Source organism: Cupressus sempervirens, chromosome 11 (assembly GCF_028749045.1).
Source record: "Cupressus sempervirens isolate cs-2001-9-10 chromosome 11, ASM2874904v1, whole genome shotgun sequence".
Lineage (NCBI taxonomy): Eukaryota > Viridiplantae > Streptophyta > Pinopsida > Cupressales > Cupressaceae > Cupressus > Cupressus sempervirens.
The window spans coordinates 407,164,448-407,186,472 of record NC_143128.1 but is presented as its reverse complement, the minus strand read 5'-3'; the positions used below and the strand labels follow the sequence as shown (position 1 = coordinate 407,186,472).

The window sequence follows — 22,025 nt, the reverse complement described above, 5'->3', positions numbered from 1 at the left end:
CACACCCTCATGTTAGCCCATGCATCATAATGCAACCTTATCTAAGCAATCAGACTGCACCTTATCGAGCACCTAGAATACACAAGAGAGTAAAGAGCACCCCAACACTAAGAACACACCTTATTTGACACTTAGAAAGTACAAAATAGGAAGAAAGGCACAAGTCTTTCCCCAAATAAATCCTCCCAATGAAGCCACATGGAAAATTTCAAGGAGATCGAAGATGGGGGTCAAAAGTTACAGGCCTCTGAAGTTGTTGGATCAATTTCCCAATCTTATAAACTTTTATTTTTGTGATCAAAAGAATCAATTGTTATATTGACTATTTCATCGATACAAAAAATAATTTGTTGAGGAACATCATCTTTAGTGCCTATAATGCACCTTATCTAGCACTAAGAAGGTGCTTTATCAAGCACTCAAAATGAACATGAGTTGGGGTATGGGAGGAGAAGGGGATGGACAATTGAAAGTGGGCACTGAGAAGTATAAGAGGAGTGTAAATATAAAAATTATGTAACCAGATGCTCCAAAAAGTAAAACACTATGGCTTCCCAAGAGGTCACCCATCCCAATACTACTCTAGCCCAAGTGCGCTTAACTACAAAGTTCTGATGGGATCCTGTGCACTAATGATGGTATGACCACACTTGACATCAAACTCTAACACCCTCATTTTAGCCCATGCATCATAATACAACCTTATCTAGGACATACCTTATCAAAGCACTCAGAGCACACCTTATAGAGTACCCAAAATGTACAAGATAGTAAAGAGCACCCCAAGACTAAGAACACACCTTATCCAACTCTCGGATGGCACCAAAAGAAAGAAAGGCACAAGTCTCTCTCCAAATAAATCCTCCTAATAAAGCCACGTGGAAAATTTCAAGAAGAATAGATAAGAGGGTCAAAAGTTCTAGGCCTCAGAAGTTTTTGGATCAATTTCCCTATCTTTTATACTTTTATTTTTATGATAACAAGAATTAATTGTTATAATGACTATTTCATCCATATGGAGATTACTTTGTTGAGGAACATAATCTTTAGTGCCCAAAATGTACCTTATCGAGCAATTAAAATAAACATGAGTTGGGGTACAAGAGGAGAAGGGGATGGGCAATTGAAAATGGGCACTGAAAAGCATGAGAGGAGTGTAAATACAACAATGACACAATTGAATGCTCTAAAAAGTAAAACACCAGGACTTCTAAAACCCTGACACTAAGAATGTACCTTATCTGGCACTTGGAAGGTGCCAACAAGAAGAAAGGCATGAGTCTCTCTCCAAATAACTCCTCCCAATGAATCCATGTGGAAAATTTCAAGAAGAACTGAGATGCGGGTCAAAATTTACGAGCCTCAGAAGTTGTTAGATCAATTTCCCAATCTTATATGCTTTTATTTTTGTGATCATAAGAATCAATTGTTATATCAACTGTTTCATCCATACAAAGATTACTTTGTTGAGGAACATTATATTTAGTGCCTAGAATGTGCCTTATCTAGCACTAAGAATGCACCTTATTGACCACTTAGAATGAACATGAGTTGGGGTATGGGAGGAGAATGGGATGGGCAATTGAAAATCTACACTAAGAAGCATGAGAGGAGTGTAAATATAACAATGACACAACCAAATGCTTTAAAAAGTAAAACACTATGACTTCCTGGAGGTCACCCATCCCACAAACTCTGACCCAAGTGTGCTTAACTATGGAGTTTTGATGGGATTTAGTGCACTAATGTTGGCATGATCACACCTGACATCAAACTCCAACACCCTTGTGTTAGCTCATGCATCATAATGTAACCTTATCTAGGATGCACCTTATTGAGCACTCTGAGCATACCTTATCAAGCACCCAGAATGCACAAGAGAGTAAAGAGCACCCTGACACTAGGAACACACCTTATCTAGCACTTGAAAGGTGCCAAGAAGAAGAAATGCATGAGTCTCTCTCCACATAAATCCTCCCAATGAAGCCACATGGAAAACTTCAAGAAGAATGGAGATGCTAGTCAAGAGTTATAGGCCACAGAAGTTGTTGGATCAATTTACCAATCTTATAAACTTTTATTTTCATAATAACAAGAATCAATTGCTATATTGAACTTTTTATCCAGATGTAGATTACTTTGTTGAGGAATATCATCTTTACTACACAAAATGCACCTTATCTAGCACTAAGAACATGACTTATCAAGTACTCAGATTGAACATGAGTACAGGTACGGGAGGAGAAGGGGGATGGGCAATTGAAAATGGGGACTGAGAAGTATGGGAGGAGCATAAATATAACAATGACAACCATATGCTCTAAAAACTAAAACACTAGGACTTCCCAAGAGGTCACCCATCATAGTACTACTCCAGCCCAAGCATGCTTAATTGCAAAGTTCTGACAAGATCTGATGCAGTAATGCTGGTATGATTGCACCTGACATCAAACTCTGACACCCTCATGTTAGCCCATGCATCATAATGGAACCTTATCTAGGATGCACCTTATCAAGCACTTGGAGTGCACCTTATCGAGCACCTAGAATACATGAGAGAGTAAATAGCACCTTGACACTAAGAATGCACCTTATCCAGCACTCAGAAGATGCCAATAGGAAGAAAAGCATGAGTCTCTCTCCAAATAACTCCTCCCAATGAAGCCATGTGGAAAATTTCAAGAGGAATGAAGATGAAGGTCAAAAGTTACGGACCTCAAAAGTTGTTGCATCAATTTCCCAATCTTATGAGATTTCATTTTCGTGATCACAAAAATCAACTGTTTCATCCATATGAAGATTACTTTGTTGAGGTGCAACATCTTTAGTACCCAGAATGCACCTTATCTAGCACTAAGAATGTGTCTTATTGAGCACTTAGAATGAACATGAGTCGATTACAGAGGAGAAGGGTATAGGTGATTGAAAATAAGCACTGAGAAGCATGAGAGGAGTGTAACACTAGGAATTCCTAGGAGATAACCCATCCCAGTACTACTCTGGCCCAAGCATGCTTAATTGGGAAGTTTTGATGGGATCTGGTGCAATAATGCTGGTGTGATCACACCTGACATCAAACTCTAACACCCTTGTGTTAGCCCATACATCATAATGCAACCTCATCTAGGATGCACCTTATTGAGCACTCAAAGTGGACCTTATTGAGCAACCAAAATGCACAAGAGAGTAAAGAGCACCCTGACACTAAGAGTGCACCTTATCCAGCACTTAGAAGATGACAATAGGAAGTAAGGCACAAGTCTCTCTCCAAATAACTCTTCCCAATGAAGCAACATGGAAAATATCACGAAGAACAAAGATGTGGGTCAAAATTTATATGATTCAAAAGTTATGGGATCAAGTTCCCAATCTTATATGCTTTTATTTTCATGATCACAAGAATCAATTGTTATATCAAAATTTTCATCTATGGAGAGATTAGTTTTTTTAGGAACATCATATTTAGTTCCCAGAATGCACCTTATCTAGCACTAAGACCTACCTTATCGAGCACTCAGAATCAACATGATTCAAGGTACGGGAGGAGAAGGGGATCGGTAATTAAAAATGGGTGCTGAGAAGCATGAGAGGAGTGTAAATATAATAATAATGCAACTAGATGCTCTAAAAAGTAAAACATCAGGACTTCCCAGGAGGTCACCCATCCCAGTACTACTCTAGCCCAAGTGCACTTAAATATAGAGTTCTGATTAGATTCGGTGCACTAACACTGGTATGATCACACTCGACATCAAATTTTGACACCCTTGTGTTAGCCCATGCATCATAATGCAACCTTATCTAGGAAACACCTTATTGAGCACTTAGAGTGCATCTTATCAAGTACAAAAATGCATGATAGAGTTAAGAGCACTTTGACACTATGAACACACCTTACCTAGCACTTGGAAGGTGACATCAAGAAGAATGGCATGAGTCTCTCTCTAAATAACTCCTCCTAATGAGGCCACATGAAAAATTTCAAGAAGAATGAAGATGTGGGTCAAAAGTTACTGCCCTCGGAAGTTGTTTGAACAATTTCCCAATCTTATAAGCTTTTATTTTTGTCATCAAAAGAATCAAATGTTATATCATCTATTTCACCCATATGGAGATTACTTTGTTGAATAACATCATCTTTAGTGCCCAAAATGCACCTTATCTAGCACTAAGAATGTGCCTTATCAAGCACTCAAAATGAACATTAGTCGGGGTATGGGAGGAGAAGGAGATGTGCGATTGAAAATGTGTGCTAAGAAGCATGAGAGGAGTGTAAATATAATAATGACACAACCGAATGCTCTAAAAAGTAAAACACGATGACTTCCTTGGAGGTCACCCATCTTAGTACTACTCTAGTCCAACCATGCTTAATTGTGGAGTTCTGATGGGATCCAGGGCACTAATGCTAGTATGATAGCACATAACATCAAACTCTAAAACCCTCATGTCAGCCCATGCATCATAATGCAACCTTATCTAGAACACACCTTATCAAGCACTCAAAGTCCACCTTATCAAGTACCTAGAATGCACTAGAGAGTAAAGAGCACTCTAACACTAAGAATGCACCTTATTCGGCACTCAAAAGGTGCCAAAAGGAAGAAAGGCACGAGTCTCTCTGCAAAAGACTGCTCCCAACGAAGCCATGTGGAAAATTTGAAGAATAGAGATGAGGGCCAAAAGTTACTAGCATTGGAAGTTGTTGGATCAATTTCCCAATCTTATAAGCTTTTATTTTTGTCATTACAAGAATCAATTGTTATATTGACTATTTCATCCATATGGAGATTACTTTGTTGACAAACATCATCTTTAGTGCCCAAAATGCACCTTATCTAGCACTAAGAATGTGCCTTATTGAGCACTCAAAATGAACATGAGTCAGTGTACGGGAGGAGAAGGGGATGGGTGATTGAAAATGGGCTTTGAGTAGCATGAGAGGAGTGTAAATATAACAATGATGCAATTAGATGCTTTAAAAGGTAAAAGAAGGGTGCAAAATTGGGACTTACTATGAGGTCACCCATCCTAGTAATACTCTAGCCCAAGTGTGTTGAATTGCAGAGTTCTAATGAAATTCGGTGCACTAACACTAGTATAATTGCATCCAACATCAAAATCTAACACCCTCTTAGTAGCCCATGCATCATAATGCAACCTTATCTAGGATGCACATTATCAAGCACTCCGACTGCACCTTATCAAGCACCCAAAATACACAAGAGAGTAAGGAGCATTCCAACACTAAGAAAGCACCTTACCCGGCAATTAGAAGGCACCAATAGGAAGAAAGGCATGAGTCTCTCTCCAAATAACTACTCCCAATGAAGCCACGTGGAAAATTTTGAGAAGAATAGAGATGTGGGTCAAAAGTTATGGCCCTCAAAAGTTGTTGGATCAATTTCTAAATCTTATAAGCTTTTATTTTAATCATCACAAGAATCAATTGTTCTATAGACTATTTCATCCATATGAAGATTAATTTGTTGAGGAAAATCATCTTTAGTGCCTAAAATTCACCTTATCTAGCATGAAGAACATACCTTATCGAGCACTCATAATGAACAAGAGTTGGGATATGGGAGGAGAAGGGGATGGGGAATTGAAACTGGGCACTGAGAAGCATGACAGTGTAAATATAACAATGACTCAACTAGATTCTGTAAAAGTAAAAGAAGGGTACAACACTAGCACGTCTTGTGGTCACCCATCTTAGTACTACTTCAGCTCAAGCATGCTTAACTGCTGAGTTCTAATTGGATCCAATGCACTAATGTTGGTATGATCACACTTGATATAAAACTCTGACATTCTTGTATTATCCAATGCATCATAATGCAACCTTATCTAGGACACACCTTATCGAGCACTCCTTAGATAGCTTATCGAGCACCCAAGATGCATGAGAGAGTAAGGAGAACTCTAACACTAAGAATGCACCTTATCCAGTAGTCGAAAGGAATCAACAAGAAGAAAGGCACACGTATCTCTCCAAATAACTCCTCCCATTGAAGTCATGTGGAAAATTTCAAGAAGAATAGAGATGCGGGTCAAAAGTTATAGCCCTCAAAGTTATTAGATCAATTTCCCAATCTTATAAGATTTTATTTTTGTAATCACAAGAACCAATTTTTATATCAAGTGTTACATCCATATGGAGATTACTTCATTGAGGAACATTATCTTTATTCCTCAGAATGCACCTTATCTATCACTAAGAATTTGCATTATCGAGCACTTAGAATGACAGAAGGGGATAGGTGATTGAAAATGGGCACTAAGAAGCATGAGAGGAGTGTAAATAAAACAATGATGCAACTAGATACTCTAAAAAGTAAAAGAAGGGTGTAACAATGGGAATTCCCAGAAGTTCACCCATCCCACCACTACTCCAGCCCAAGCGCACTTAACTACAGAGTTTTGATGGGATCCAGTGCACTAACGCTGGTATGATTGCACTTGGCATCAAAATCTGACACCCTTGTGTTAGCCCATGCATCATAATGCAACCTTATCTATAATGCACATTATCGAGCACTCAGAGTGCACTTTATCAAGCACCTAGAATAAACAAGAGAGTAAAGAGCAGTCTGACACTAACAAAGCACCTTCTTTGGCATACAAAAGGTGCCAACATGAAGAAAGGCATGAGTCTCTCTCTAAATAACTACGTTGAATGAAGCCACGTGGAAAATTTCAAGAAGAAGGGAGATGCAGGTCAAAAGTTATGGCCCTCAAGTGGTTTTGGATCAATTTCCCAATCTTGTAATCTTTCATTTTTGTCATCACATCAATCAATTGTTATATCAACTATTTCATCCATACAAAGATTACTTTGTTGAGGAACATCATGTTTAGTGCCCAAAATGCATCTTATCTAGCACTAAGAATGTGTTTTATCAAGCACTTAGAATGAACATGAGTTGAGGTATTGTAGGAGAAGGGGATGAGAATTTGAAAATGGGCATTGAGAATCATGAGAGGAGTGTAAATGTAACAATGACACAATCGGATACTCTAAAAAGTAGAAGGCTACAACATTGGTACTTCTTGGGAGGTCACCCATCATAGCACTAGTCCAACCAAAGCTCGCTGAACTGCATAGTTTTGATGGGATCTGGTGCACTAATGCTGGTATGGTCACACCTGACATCAAGCTTTGACACCCTCATGTGAGCCCATGCATCATAATGAAAAATTATCTAGGAATCACCTTATTGAGCACACAGAGCACTTCTTATTGAGCACCCAAAATGCACAAGGGAGTAAAGAGCATTCCAACACTAAGAATGCACCTTATCTGGCACTCAAAATGTGTGAACAGGAAGAAAGGCATGAGTCTCTCTCCAAATAACTCCTCCCAATGAAGCCACATGGAAAATTTTAAGAAGAATGGAGATGGGAGTTAAAAAGTTACAGGCCTTGGAAGTTGTTGGGTCAATTTCCCAATCTTATAAGCTTTTATTTTCATCATCACAAGAATCAATTGTTATATCGACTATTACACCCATATAGAGATTACTTTGTTGAGGAACATCATCTTTAGTGCCTAGAATACACCTTATCAAGTACTAAGAATGTGCCTTATTGAGCACTCAGAATGAACATGAGTCAAGGTATGGGAGGAGAAGGAATCTAGTGCACTAACACTAGTATTATCAAATCCAAAATTAAACTCTAACACCCTCGTGTTAGCCCATACATCATAATGTAACCTTATCTTGGACACACCATATACAACACTTGGAGTGCACCTTATCAAGCACCCAAAATGTACAAGAGAGTAAACATCACCCCAACATTAAGAACTCACCTTTGCTAGCACTCAGAAGGTGGCAACAAAAAGAAAGGCATGAATATCTCTCCAAATAACTCCTCCCAATGAGACCACATGGATAATATCAAGAAGAACAAAAATTTGGGTCAAAAGTTATAGCCCTAAAAAGTTGTTGGATTAGTTCCCCAATCTTATAAACTTTTATTTACATCATCACTAGAAAGAATTTTTATATCAATTGTTACATACATACAAAGATTACTTTTTTGAGGAACATCATGTTTAGTGCCTAGAATGCACATTATCTAAAAGGGGATGGGCAATTGAAAATGGGCACTAAGAAGCATGAGAAGAGTGTAAATATAACAATGATGCAACTAGATGCTCTAAAAAGTAAGAGAAGGGTGCAACACTGGGACTTCCTAGTAGGTCACCCATCCCAACACTACTTTGACACAAGTACACTTAACTAAAGAGATTTGATGGGACCTATTACACTAACGTAAGTATGATCGCACCTGACATCAAAATCGGAGAACCTCACATTAGCTAATGCATCATAATGGAACCTTGTCTAGGATTTACCTTATCAAGCACTTAGACCACACCTTATTGAGCACCAAAAATGCACAAGAGAGTAAAAAAAACTTAGACACTAAGAATGCACCTTATTTGACACTCAAAAGGTGCCAATAGGAAGAAAGACATGAGTCTCTCTCAAAACAACTCCACACAATGAAGCCACGTGGAAAATTTCAAGAAGAATGGAGATGCTAGTCAAAAGTTACAACCCTTAGAAGTTGATGGATCAATTTTCCTATCTTATAAGGTTTTCTTTTCATGATAACAAGAATAAATTGTTATATCGACTATTTCATCCATACAGAGTTTACTTTGTTGAGGAACATCATCTTTAGTACCCAAAATGCACCTTATCTAGTAATAAGAATGTGCCTTATCGAGCATTCAGAATGAACATGAGTTGGGGTACAGAAGGAGAAGGGTATGGAGAATTGAAAAGGGGTGCTAAGAATCATGAGAAGAGTTTATATATAAGAATGACACAACTAGATGGTCTAAAATGTAAAAGATGGGTGCAACATTGAAACTTCTCAGGAGGTCACCTATCCCACTACTACTTCGGCCCAAGCACGCTTAATTGTGGAGTTATGATGGGGTCCGGTGCACTAACGCTAGTATGATGGAAACTAACATCAAACTCTAACACCTTTGTGTTAGCCCATGCCTCATAATGAAACCTTATCTATTACACACCTTATTGAGCACTCAGAATGCACCTTATCGAGCATGCAAAATGCATGAGAGAGTAAAGAACACTCTAACACTAAGAATGCACCTTATCTGACACTTGAAAGGCACCAACAAGAAGAAAGGAACGAGTCTCAATCCAAATAACTCCTCCCAATGAAATCACGTGGAAAATTTCAAGAACAATGGAGATGCTGGTCAAAATTTGCGGCCCTCAAAAGTTGTTTGATCAATTTCCCAATCTTATGAGCTTTTATTTTCATCATCACAAGAATCAATTCTTATATTGACTATGACATACAAAGATTACTTTTTTGAGGAACATCATCCTAGGTACTTGGAGTGCACCTTATCTAGCAATACAAATGTGCCTTATTGAGCACTTGGAATGAACATGATTTGGGGTACGAGAGGAGAAGCATATGGGTGATTGAAAATGGGTGTGAAGAAGCATGAGAGTAGTGTAAATATAAAAATGACACAATGGGATGCTCTAAAAAATAAAAGAATGGTGCAACACCATGACTTCCTAAGAGGTCACCCATCCCATACTATTATGGCCCAAGCGCGCTTAACTATGGAGTTCTGATGGGATTTGATGCACTAAAATTGGCATGATTACACCTAATATGAAACTTTCACACCCTCATGTTAGCTCATTCATCATAATGCAACCTTATTTAGGATGTACCTTATCGAGCACTCTAAGCACACCTTATCAAATACCAAGAGTGTACAAGAGAGTAAAGAGCACTTTGACACTAAGAATGCAACTTATCTGACACTCAAAAGGTGCCAATAGGAAAAAAGGCACGAGTCTCTCTCCAAATAACTCCTAATGGAGCCACATGGAGAATTTCAAGAAGAATGGAGATGTGGGTCAAAAATTACGGCCCTTGGAATTTATTGGATGAATTTCTTGATCTTATAAGCTTTTATTTTTGTCATCACAAGAATCAATTGTTATATTCATTGTTTCATTCATACAAAGATTTCTTTGTTGAGGAAAATCATCCTGAGTTCCCAAAATGCACCTTATCAAGAACTAAGAACATGCCATATCGAGCACTTAGAATTAACATGAGTTAGGATATAGGAGGAGATGGGGGTGGACGATTTAAAATAGGCACTAAGAAGCATGAGAGGAGTGTAAATATAAAAATGATGCAACTAGATGCTCTAAAAAGTAAAAGAAGAGTGCAACACTAGGACTTCTCAAGAGGTCACCCATCCCACTAAAACTCTAGCCCTAGCATGCTTAACTACAGAGTTCTAATGGGATTTGGTGCACTAAATATGGTATGATCCCAACTGACATCAAACTCTGACACCCTCATGTTAGTCTATGCATCATAATGAAACCTTATCTAGGACACACCTGATTGAGCACTTAGAGTGCACCTTATCGAGAACCTATAATGCATGAGAGTGTAAAGAGCACCGCAACACTAAGAATGCACCTTATATAGCACTCAAAATGTGCCAATAGGAAGAAAGGAAGAAGTCTCTCACCAAATAAATCCTGCCAATGGAGCAATGCAAAAACTTTCAAGAAGAATGGAGATGTGGATCAAAAGTTACAACCCTTGAAAGTTGTTGGATCAATTTCCTAATCTTATAATTTTTTATTTTCATCATCACAAGAATCAATTGTTATATTTACTATTTCATCCATATGGAGATTACTTTATTGAGGAACATCATCTTTAGTACCAATAATGCACCTAATCTAGCATGAAGAACATGCCTTATCAGGCACTTAGAATGAACTTGAGCCATGGTATGGAAGGAGAAGGGGATGGGTGATTGAAAATGGGCACTGAGAAGAATGAAAGGAGTGTAAATATAATAATGATGTAATTGGGTACTCTAAAAAGTAAAATAAGCAATCAACACTAGGACTTACCATGAGGTCACCCATCCTAGTAATACTCTGGCCCAAGCGTGTTGAACTGCGAAGAGTTCTAATGGAATTCAGTGCACTAACATAGTATAATTGCATCCAACATCAAACTTTGACACCCTCCACTTAGCCCATGCATCACAATGCAACCTTATCTAGGATGAACATTGTCGAGCACTCTGACCACACCTTATCAAGCACCCAAAATGCATGAGAGAGTAAGGAGCATTCCAACACTAAGAACACACCTTATCTAGCACTTGGAAGGCACCAACAAGAAGAAAGGCACGAGTCTCTCTCCAAATAACTCCTCCCAATGAAGCTACATGGAAAATTTGAAGAAGAATAGAGATGTGGGTCAAAATTTATGGCCCTCAAAAGTTGTTGGATCAATTTCCCAATCTTATATGCATTTATTATCATCATCACAAGAATCAATTGTTATATAGACTATTTCATCCATATGAAGATTACTTTATTCAAGAACATTATTTTTAGTGCCTAAAATCCACCTTATCTAGCACAAAGAATGTGCCTTATTGAGCAATCAAAATGAACATGAGTAGGGATATGGAAGGAGAAGGGGATGGGTGATTGAAAATGAGTGTTGAGAAGCATGAGAACATAAATATAACAATGACACAACTAGATTCTCTAAATGTAAAAGATGGGTGCAACACCAACACTTCTCATGGTTACCCATCCTAGTACTACTCTGACTCAAGAATGCTTAACTGTAGAGTTTCTATGGGATCCAGTGTACTAATATTGGTATGGTCACACCTAACATAAAACTCTAACATCCTTGTGTTACCCAATGCATCATAATGCAACCTTATCTAGGACACACCTTATCGAGCACTCGCTGGACACCTTATCGAGTGTCCAAAATGCACAAGAGAGTAAAGAGAACCCCAACACCAAGAATGCACCTTATCTAGTACTTAGAAGATGTCAACAAGAAGAAAGGCACAAGTCTCTCTCCAAATAACTCCTCCCATTGAAGCCACATGGAAAATTTCAAGAAGAACAAAAATGCGGGTCAAAAGTTACAACCCTTCAAGTTTTTAGATCAATTTCCCAATCTTATAAGCTTTTATTTTCATTATCACAAGAACTAATTGTTATATCAAGTGTTACATCAATACGGAGATTACTTTGTTGACAAACATTATCTTTATTCCTTAGAATGCACCTTATCTAGCACTAAGAATCTATATTATCGAGCACTCAGAATGAACATGAGTCAGGGTATGGAAGTAGAAGGGGATGGGAAATTGAAAATGGGCACTAAGAAGCATGAGAGGAGTGTAAATATAACAATGACACAACTAGATACTCTCAAAAGTAAAAGAAGGGTGTAACAATGGAACTTCTTGAGAGGTCACCCATCCTAGTACTACTCGAGCCCAAGCATGCTTAACTATGGAGTTTTGATGGGATCCAATGCACTAACACTAGTATGATTGCACTTGGAATCAAAATTTGACACCCTCATGTTAGCCCATGCATCATAATGCAACCTTATTTATAATGCACATTATTGAGCACTCGGAGCGCACCTTATCGAGCACCTAGAATGCACGAGAGACTAAAGAGCTCTCTGACACTAACAAAGCACCTTATTTAGCACTTGAAAGGCACTAATAGGAAGAAATACATAAGTCTCTCTCCAAATAACTCCTCTTAATGAAGCCACGTGGAAAATTTCAAGAAGAACAAAGATGCGGGTCAAAAGTTATGGCCCTCAGAAATTTTTGGATCAATTTCCCAATCTTGTAAGCTTTTACTTTTTTTATCACATCAATCAATTGTTATATCAATTGTTTCATGCATATGAAGATTAGTTTTTTGAGGAACATCATCTTTAGTGCCTAGAATGCACCTTATATAGCACTAAGAATGTGCCTTATCGAGCACTCAAAATGAACATGAGTTGAGGTATTTGAGGAGAAGGAGATGGGCGATTGAAAATGGGCATTGAGAAGCATGAGAGGAGTTTAAATTTAACAATGACACAACTAGATGCTCTTAAAAGTAGAAGAAGGTTGCAACATCGAGACTTCTTGGGAGGTCACCCATCACAATAATAGTCCAGCCCAAGCCTAGTTAATTATAGAGTTCTGATCAGATTCAGTGCACTATTGTTGGTATAATCACACCTGACATCAAACTCTAACACCCTCATGTGAGCCCATGCATCATAATGCATCTTTATCTAAGATGCACATTATCGAGCACTTAGAGTGCTTCTTATCAAGTACCCAGAATGCACAAGAGAGTAAAGAACATTTCGACACTAAAAATACACCTTATCTGACACTCAAAAGGTGTGAATAAGAAGAAAGGAATGAGTCTCTCTCCAAATAACTCCTCCCAATGAAGCCACATGGAAAATTTAAAGAAGAATAGAGATGTGAGTAAAAATGTTAAGGGCCTCATAAATTGTTGGGTCGATTTCCCAATCTTATAAGCTTTTTTTTTTTCATCACAAGAATCAATTGTTATATCGACTGTTTCATCCATATAGAGATTACTTTGTTGAGGAACATCATCTTTAGTACCTAGAATGCAACTTATCAAGTACTAAGAATGTGCCTTATCAAGAACTTAGAATGAACATGAGTCAGGGTATGGGAGGAGAAGGGAATGGGCACTAAAAAGCATGAGATGAGTGTAAATATGAAATGATACAACTAGATACTCTAAAAAGTAAAAGAAGGGTACAATACAGGGACTTCCTGAGAGGTCACCCATCTTAGTACTACTCTAGCTCAAGTGCACTTAATTGCAGAGTTCTAATGGGATCTATTGCACTAACACTAGTATTATCAAACCCAAAATTGAAATCTGACATTCTCGTGTTAGCCCATACATCATAATGCAACCTTATCTAGGACACACCATATTGAGCACTTAGAGTGCACCTTATCATGCACCCAAAATGCACAATAGAGTAAACATCACCCCAACACTAAGAACTCACCTTATCTAGCACACAGAATGTTCCAATAGAAAGAAAGACATGAGTCTCTCTCCAAATAACTCCTCCCAATTAAACCACATGGATAATATCAAGAAGAACAAAGATCTGGGTCAAAAGTTACAACCCTCAGAAGTTGTTGGATCAATTTCCCAATCTTATAAACTTTTATTTACATTATCACTAGAAATAATTTTAATATCAACTATTTCATCCATACAGAGATTACTTTGCTAAGGAACATCATGTTTAGTGCCCTAAATGCACATTATTTAGAAGGGAATGGGTGATTTAAAATGGGCACTAAGAAGTATGAGAGGAGTGTAAACATAATAATGATGCAACCAGATGCTCTAAAAAGTAAGAGAAGCGTACAATGTTGGGACTTTCTGATAGGTCACCCATCCTAATAATACTCTGACCTAAGTACGCTTAACTATGGAGTTTTGATGGGATCTGGTGCACTAACATTGGTATGATCGCACCTGACATCAGACTATGGCAACCTAATGTTAGTGCATGCATCATAATGGAACATTATCTATGACCTACCTTATCAAGCACTCAAACCACAACTTATTGAGCACCAAAAATGTGCAAGGGGGTAAAAAATAGTTAGACACTAAGAATACTCCTTATTTGACACTCAAAAGGTGCCAATAGGAAGAATGACATGAGTCTCTCTCAAAACAACTCCACCTAATGAAGCCATGTGGAAAATTTCAAGAACAGAGATGCTAGTCAAAACTTACGGCCCTCAGAAGTTGTTGCATCAATTTCCCAATCTTATAAGGTTTTCCTTTTGTGATCACAAGAATCAATTGTTATATCAACTATTTCATCCATACAGAGTTTACTTTTTTGAGTAACACCATATTTAGTACCCAAAATGCACATTATCTAGTACTAAGAACATGCCTTATTGAGCACTCAAAATGAACATGAGTCAAGGTACAGATGGAGAAGGGTATGGATGATTGAAAATGGGTGCTAAGAACATGAGAGGAGTTTAGATATAAAAATGACACAACAAGATGCTCTAAAAAGTAAAAGATGGGTGCAACATTGAGACTTCTCAAGAGGTCACCTATCCTAGTACTACTTTGGCCCAAGCATGCTTAATTGTGGAATTTTGATGGGATCTGGTGCACTAACACTGGTATGATTACAACTAACATCAAACTATAACACCTTTGTGTTAGCCCATGCCTCATAATCCAACCTTATCTATTACACACCTTATTGAGCACTACGAGTGCACCTTATCGAGCATGTAGAATACATGAGAGAGTAAAGAGCACTCCAACACTAGGAATGCACCTTTTCTGGCACTCAGAAGGTGCTAGTAGGAAGAAAGGAATGAGTCTCTCTCCAAATAACTCCTCCCAATGAAATCACATGAAAAATTTCAAGAACAATGGAGATGGTGGTCAAAATTTGTAGCCCTTGGAAGTTGTTTCATCAATTTCCCAATCTTATGAGCTTTTATTTTCATCATCACAAGAATCAATTGTTATATCAACTATTTCATCCATACAAAGATTACTTTGTTGAGGAACATCATATTAGTTTCCTAGAGTGCACCTTATCTAGCAATACGAATGTGTCTTATCGAGCACTTGAAATGAACATGATTCAGGGTATGAGAGGAGAAGGGGATGGGCGATTAAAAATGGGCATGAAGAAGCATGAGAATAGTGTAAATATAACAATGATACAGTGAGATGCTCTAAAAAGTAAAAGAAGGGGTGCAACATCATGACTTCCCAAGAGGTCACCCATCCCATACTACTATGGTACAAGCATGCTTAACTCTGAAGTTCTGATGGGATTTGGTGCACTAACACTACTATGATCGCACCTAATATAAAACTTTGACACCCTCGTGTTAGCCCATTCATCATAATGCAACCTTATCTAGGACATATCTTATCGAGCACTCTAAGCACACTATATAAAACACCAAGAGTGTACAAGAGAATAAAGAGCACTTTGATACTAAGAATGCAACTTATCTGACACTTAAAAGGTGCCAATAGGAAAAAAGGCACGAGTCTCTCTCCAAATAACAACTCCTAATGAAGCCACGTGGAGAAGTTCAAGAAGAACAGAGATGCGGGTAAAAAATTATGGCCCTTGGAAATTATTGGATAAATTTCCCAATCTTATAAGCTTTTATTTTTGTCATCACAAGAATCAATTGTTATATCGACTGTTTCATTCATACGAAGATTACTTTGTTGAGGAACATCATCTTTAGTGCCCAAAATGCACCTTATCTAGAACTAAGAACATGCCTTATTATGCACTCAAAATTAACATGGGTCAGGGTACAAGAGGACATGGGGATGGGAAATTGAAAATGGGCAGGAGTGTAAATATAACAATGATGCAACTAGATGATCTAAAAAGCAAAAGAAGAGTGCAACACCAGGACTTTTTGGGAGGTCACCCATCACACTAAAACTCTAGCCCAGGTGCACTTAACTACTAATTTTTTATGGGATTTGGTGCACTAATGCTGGTATGATCACAACTAACATCAAACTCTAACACCCTCATGTTAGTCTATGCATCATAATGAAACCTTATCTAGGACACACCTTATCGAGCACCCAGAATGCATGAGAGAGTAAAGAGCACCCCATCACTAAGAATGCACCTTATTCGATACTCAAAAGGTTCCAACAGGAAAAAAGGCACAATTCTCCCTCCAAATAAATCCTCCCAATGGAGCCAGGTAGAAAATTTCAAGAAGAATGGAGATGCGGGTCAAAAGTTATGGCCCTCAAAAGTTGTTAGATCAATTTCCCAATCTTATGACCTTTTATTTTCATCATCACAAGAATCAATTGTTATATAGACTATTTCATCCATATGGAGATTACTTTTTTGAGGAACATCACCTTTAGTGCCCAGAATGCACCTTATCTAGCACTAAGAACATGCCTTATTGGGCACTTAGAATGAACATGAGTTGTGGTATGGAAGGAGAAGGCGATGAGTGATTGAAAATAGGCACTAAGAAGCATAAGAGGAGTGTAAATATAACAATGATATAATTGGGTACTCTAAAAAGTAAAAGAAGGGTGCAACACCAAGACTTACCGCGAGGTCACCCATCCCAATAATACTCTAGCCCAAGCATGTTGAATAGTGGAGTTCTGATGGAATCTAGTGCATTAACACTAGAATAATTGCATCAAACTTTAAACTCTTACACCCTCTTGTTAGCCCATGCATCATAATGCAACCTTATGTAGGATACACATTATCGAGCACTTCAATAACACCTTATCGAGAACCTAGATTTCATGAGAGAGTAAGGAGCATTCCAACACTAAGAACACACCTTATCTAGCACTTAGAAGGCTCCAATAGGAAGAAAGGCACGAGTCTCTCTCAAAATAACTCCTCCCAATGAAGCTACATGGAAAATTTCAAGAAGAATAGAGATGTTGGTCAAAATTTATGGCCCTCAGAAGTTGTTGGATCAATTACCCAATCTTATAAGCTTTTATTTTCATCATTACAAGAATCAATTGTTATATAGACTATTTCATCCATATGAAGATTACTTTGTTGAGGAACATCATCTTTAGTGCCTAAAATCCACCTTATCTAGCATGAAGAACGTGCCTTATTGAGCACTTAAAATGAAAATGAGTTGGGATATGGGAGGAGGAGGGGTGATTGAAAATGGGCACTAAGAAGCATGAGAGTGTATATATAACAATGACGCAACCAAATTCTCTAACAATAAAAGAAAGGTGCAACACCAACACTTCCCATGGTCACCCATCCTAGTACTACTCTGGCTCAAGCACACTTAACTACAGAGTTCTGATGCCCGAACCAGTGCACTAATGTTGGTATGACCACACCTGACATAAAACTTTGACGTTCTTGTGTTAGCCAATGCATCATAATGCAACCTTATCTAGGATACACCTTATCAAGCACTCATTGGACACCTTATCGAGCACCCAAAATGCACGAGAGAGTAAAGAGAACCCTGATACTAAGAATGCACCTTATTTGGTACTTGGAAGGCATCAAAAAGAAGACAGGCACAAGTCTCTCTCCAAATAACTCCTCCCATTGAAGCCATGTGGAAAATTTCAAGAAGAACAGAGATGCGGGTCAAAAGTTTCAGCCCTCAAAGTTGTTAGATCAATTTCCCATTCTTATAAGCTTCTATTTTCATTATCACAAGAACCAATTTTTATATTTAGTGTTACATCCATACAGAGATTACTTTGTTGAGGAACATTATCTTTATTCCTCATAATAGACCTTATCTAGCACTAAGAATCTGCATTATCGAGCACTTAGAATGAACATGAGTTGGGGTACGAGAGTAGAAGGGGATGGGTGATTGGAAACGGGCATTGAGAAGCATAAGAGGAGTGTAAATATAACAATGATGCAATCAGATACTCTAAAAAGTAAAAGAAGGGTGCAACAATGGGACTTCCCAGGAGTAACACATCCCAATACTACTCCAACTACAAAGTTTTAATGGCATCCAACACACTAATGCTGGTACACCCTCATGTTAGCCCATGCATCATAATGCAACCTTATCTATAATGCATGTCATTGAGCACTCGGAGTGCACCTTATTGAGCACCCAGAATGAACGAGAGAGTAAAGAGCACTTTGACACTAACAAAGCACCTTTTTTGGCACTTGGAAGGTACCAAAAAGAAGAAAGGTACAAATATCTCTCTAAATAACTCCTCTCAATGAAGCCACATGGAAAATTTCAAGAAGAATGGAGATGCAAGTCAAAAGTTATGGCCTTCAGAAGTTGTTGGATCAATTTCCCAATCTTGTAAGCTTTTATTTTTGTCATAACATCAATCAATTGTTATATCAACTATTTCATCCATATGGGAATTACTTTGTTGAAGAACATCAACTTTAGTGCCCAGAATGCACCTTATCTACCACTAAGAATGTGCCTTATCGAGCACTCAAAATGAACATTAGTCGAGGTGCTTTAGGAGAATGAGATGGGCGATTGAAAATGGGCATTGAGAAGCATGAGAGGAGTGTAAATATAACAATGATGCATCTAGATGCTCTAAAAAGAAGAAGAAGGCTACAACATCGAGACTTCTTGGGAGGTCACCCATCATAGTACTAGTTTGACCCAAGCCCGCTTAACTGTAGAATTCTGATGGGATCTAGTGTACTAATGTTAGTATGATCACACCTGACATCAAACTCTGACACCCTCATGTGAGCCCATACATCATAATCCAACCTTGTCTAGGATGCACCTTATCAAGCACTCAGAGTGCTTCTTATTGAGCACCCAGAATGTACAAGAGAGTAAAGAGCATTTAGACACTAAGAATGCACCTTATTCAGCACTTGAAAGGTGTCAATAGGAAGAAAGGCATGAACCTCTCTCCAAATAACTCCTCCTAATGAAGCCACATGGAAAATTTCAAGAAGAATGGGGATGCAAGTAAAAAAGTTACGAGCCTTGGAAGTTTTTGAGTCAATTTCCCAATCTTTTAAGCTTTTATTTTCATACATTATCTAGAAGGGGACGGGTGATTGAAAGTGGGCACTAAGAAGCATTCGAGGAGTGTAAATATAACAATGATGCAATCGGATGCTCTAAAAAGTAAGAGAAGGGTGCAACATTGAGACTTCTTAGCAAGTCACCCATCCCAATACTACTCTGACCTAAGTACGCTTAACTGCAGAGTTTTGATGGGATATGGTGCACTAATTCTAGTATGATTACACTTGACATCAAACTCTGACAACCTTTTGTTAGCCCATGCATCATAATGCAACCTTATCTAGGACATATCTTATTGAGCAATCAGATTGCACCTTATTGAGCACCAAAAAAGCACAAGAGAGTAAAAAACACTCAGAAACTAAGCATGCACCTTATTTGACACTCAAAATGTGCCAATAGGAAGAAAGGTGTTAGTCTCTCTCAAAAAAAATCCACCCAATGAAGCCACATGGAAAATTTAAAGAAGAACAAAGATGCTGGTCAAAAGTTACAACCCTCAAAAGTTGTTGGATCAATTTCCCAATCTTATAAGGTTTTCTTTTTGTGATCACAAGAATCAATTTTTATATCAACTATTTCATCCATACAAAGTTTACTTCGATGAGGAACATCATCTTTAGTACCCAAAATGCATCTTATCTAGTACTAAGAATGTGCCTTATCAGGCACTTAGAATGAACATGAGTCGAGGTACAAAAGGAGAAGGGTATGGACGATTGAAAATGGGTGCTGAAAACTATGAGAGGAGTTCAGATATAAAAATGATGCAACCAAATGCTCTAAAAAGTAAAACATGGGTACTGTAATCACCTAAAAATGGTCATCTAGACTATTAGCCCCCTTTTCAGCATTTTGGCTAAATTAATTTAATAATTTATCTAGACCAAATTGCTAATAATCAATTTATTTGATTATAACCTATATTTTGACTATGCTGTCCTAAGTTCATTATTTCATTAAAAGAACATGTCCCCTTTTAATTAAATAAAAGACCCCATTCTTCTAACCCACTTAAAGTGCACACATAAAGTCCTTTTTCTATTTTGCAATTAAAAGAAAAGGCTTTGTGACTTTTGTCTTATATGACAAGTCAACTTATATTCTATTGGTTGACTTGTGTGTGCACATGGATCACTCCTATTTTTGAATTCTACCGTTGATCATCCACCATCTTCATCTTGATCTCTACTGTCCATACATCTTTAAAAGGGAGAGAGCTTTCCCCCTCAATGAATCTTCATTTTGAATATTGTTATGCTGTAGGTTTTCTAATAGGTTTCTTTGGAGCTTTGTGGAGAACTTCTATTTCTTGTCTACATTCTCTCATCCATGGCATCATGGCATTCTAGCTTAGCTTAGCTTTCATTTTTACATGTAGCTTAATCTCACATAGCTTAATAATGGGATTGTAACACTCTCATACATGTTTTAGCATAGCTGCATTTTGCATTATCATCTTAGCTTAGCTTCCATCTTGCATTGCATCTTTGAGGAACTCATTGTAGACACTTGCATTCTTGCATCTTGTCTTTGGAACCTCCCATTGCATGATTTACTAGCAAGAAGAGTATCTCTAAGGCTCATCTGAGAGCCTTCTTATTCTTGAAATATACTCTCTTGCACTTCATGGATAGGGAGCTCTAAGTCGGCATCCAAGCATTCCGAACTCATGGAATCATTTGGATAGAAGGGTTTAGAGTGTGACACAATTCAAGTGACCATATCCACGGTGGGCGCAAAAAATGTACACTCAAAAGTGTCACACTCTAAACCCTTCCATCCAAACGATTCCATGAGTTCGGAATGCTTGGATGCCAACTTAGAGCTCCCTATCCACAGAGTGCAAGAGAGAATATTTCAAGAATAAGAAGGCTCTCAGATGAGCTTTAGAGATACTCTTCTTGCTAGTAAACCATGCAATGGGAGGTTCCAAAGACAAGATGCAAGAATGCAAATGTCCCAAAGAGTTCCTCAAGGATGCAATGCAACTAAAGATTAAACTAGAATCAATATGAAAAGTGCAGCTATTCTAAGCATGGAGGAGAGTGTTACAATCCAAATATTAAGCTATGTGAGATAGATTATTGCAAAATAGAAGTTAAACTAACATGCAACATGAATCTAAGTTAAAATGCCATAGTATGAGAGAATGTAGACAAGAAAGAGAAGTTCTCCACAAAGCTCCAAAGAAACCACCTACAGCATAACAATATTCAAAATATGGATGGATCCTTTGAGGGGGAAAGCTCTCTCCTTTTTAAAGATGTATGGATGGTGGAGATCAAGATGAAGATGGTGGATGATCAACGGTGGAATTCGAAAATAGGAGTGATCCATGTGCACACACAAGTCAACCAATAGAATATAAGTTGACTTGTCATATAAGAAAAAAGTCACAAAGCCTTTTCTTTTAATTGCAAAATAGAAAAAGGACTTTATGTGTGCACTTTAAGTGGGTTAGAAGAATGGGGTCTTTTATTTAATTAAAAGGGGACATGTTATTTTAATCAAATAATGAACTTAGGATAGCATAGTCAAACTATAG

General features: G+C 37.9%; 1 pseudogene; it reads right to left on the bottom strand.

Annotated features, from left to right (window-relative positions):
* Positions 1-2,324: 2,324 nt before the first annotated feature.
* LOC149529899 (5S ribosomal RNA) lies at positions 2,325-2,443 on the bottom strand (annotated as a pseudogene).
* Positions 2,444-22,025: the final 19,582 nt, after the last annotated feature.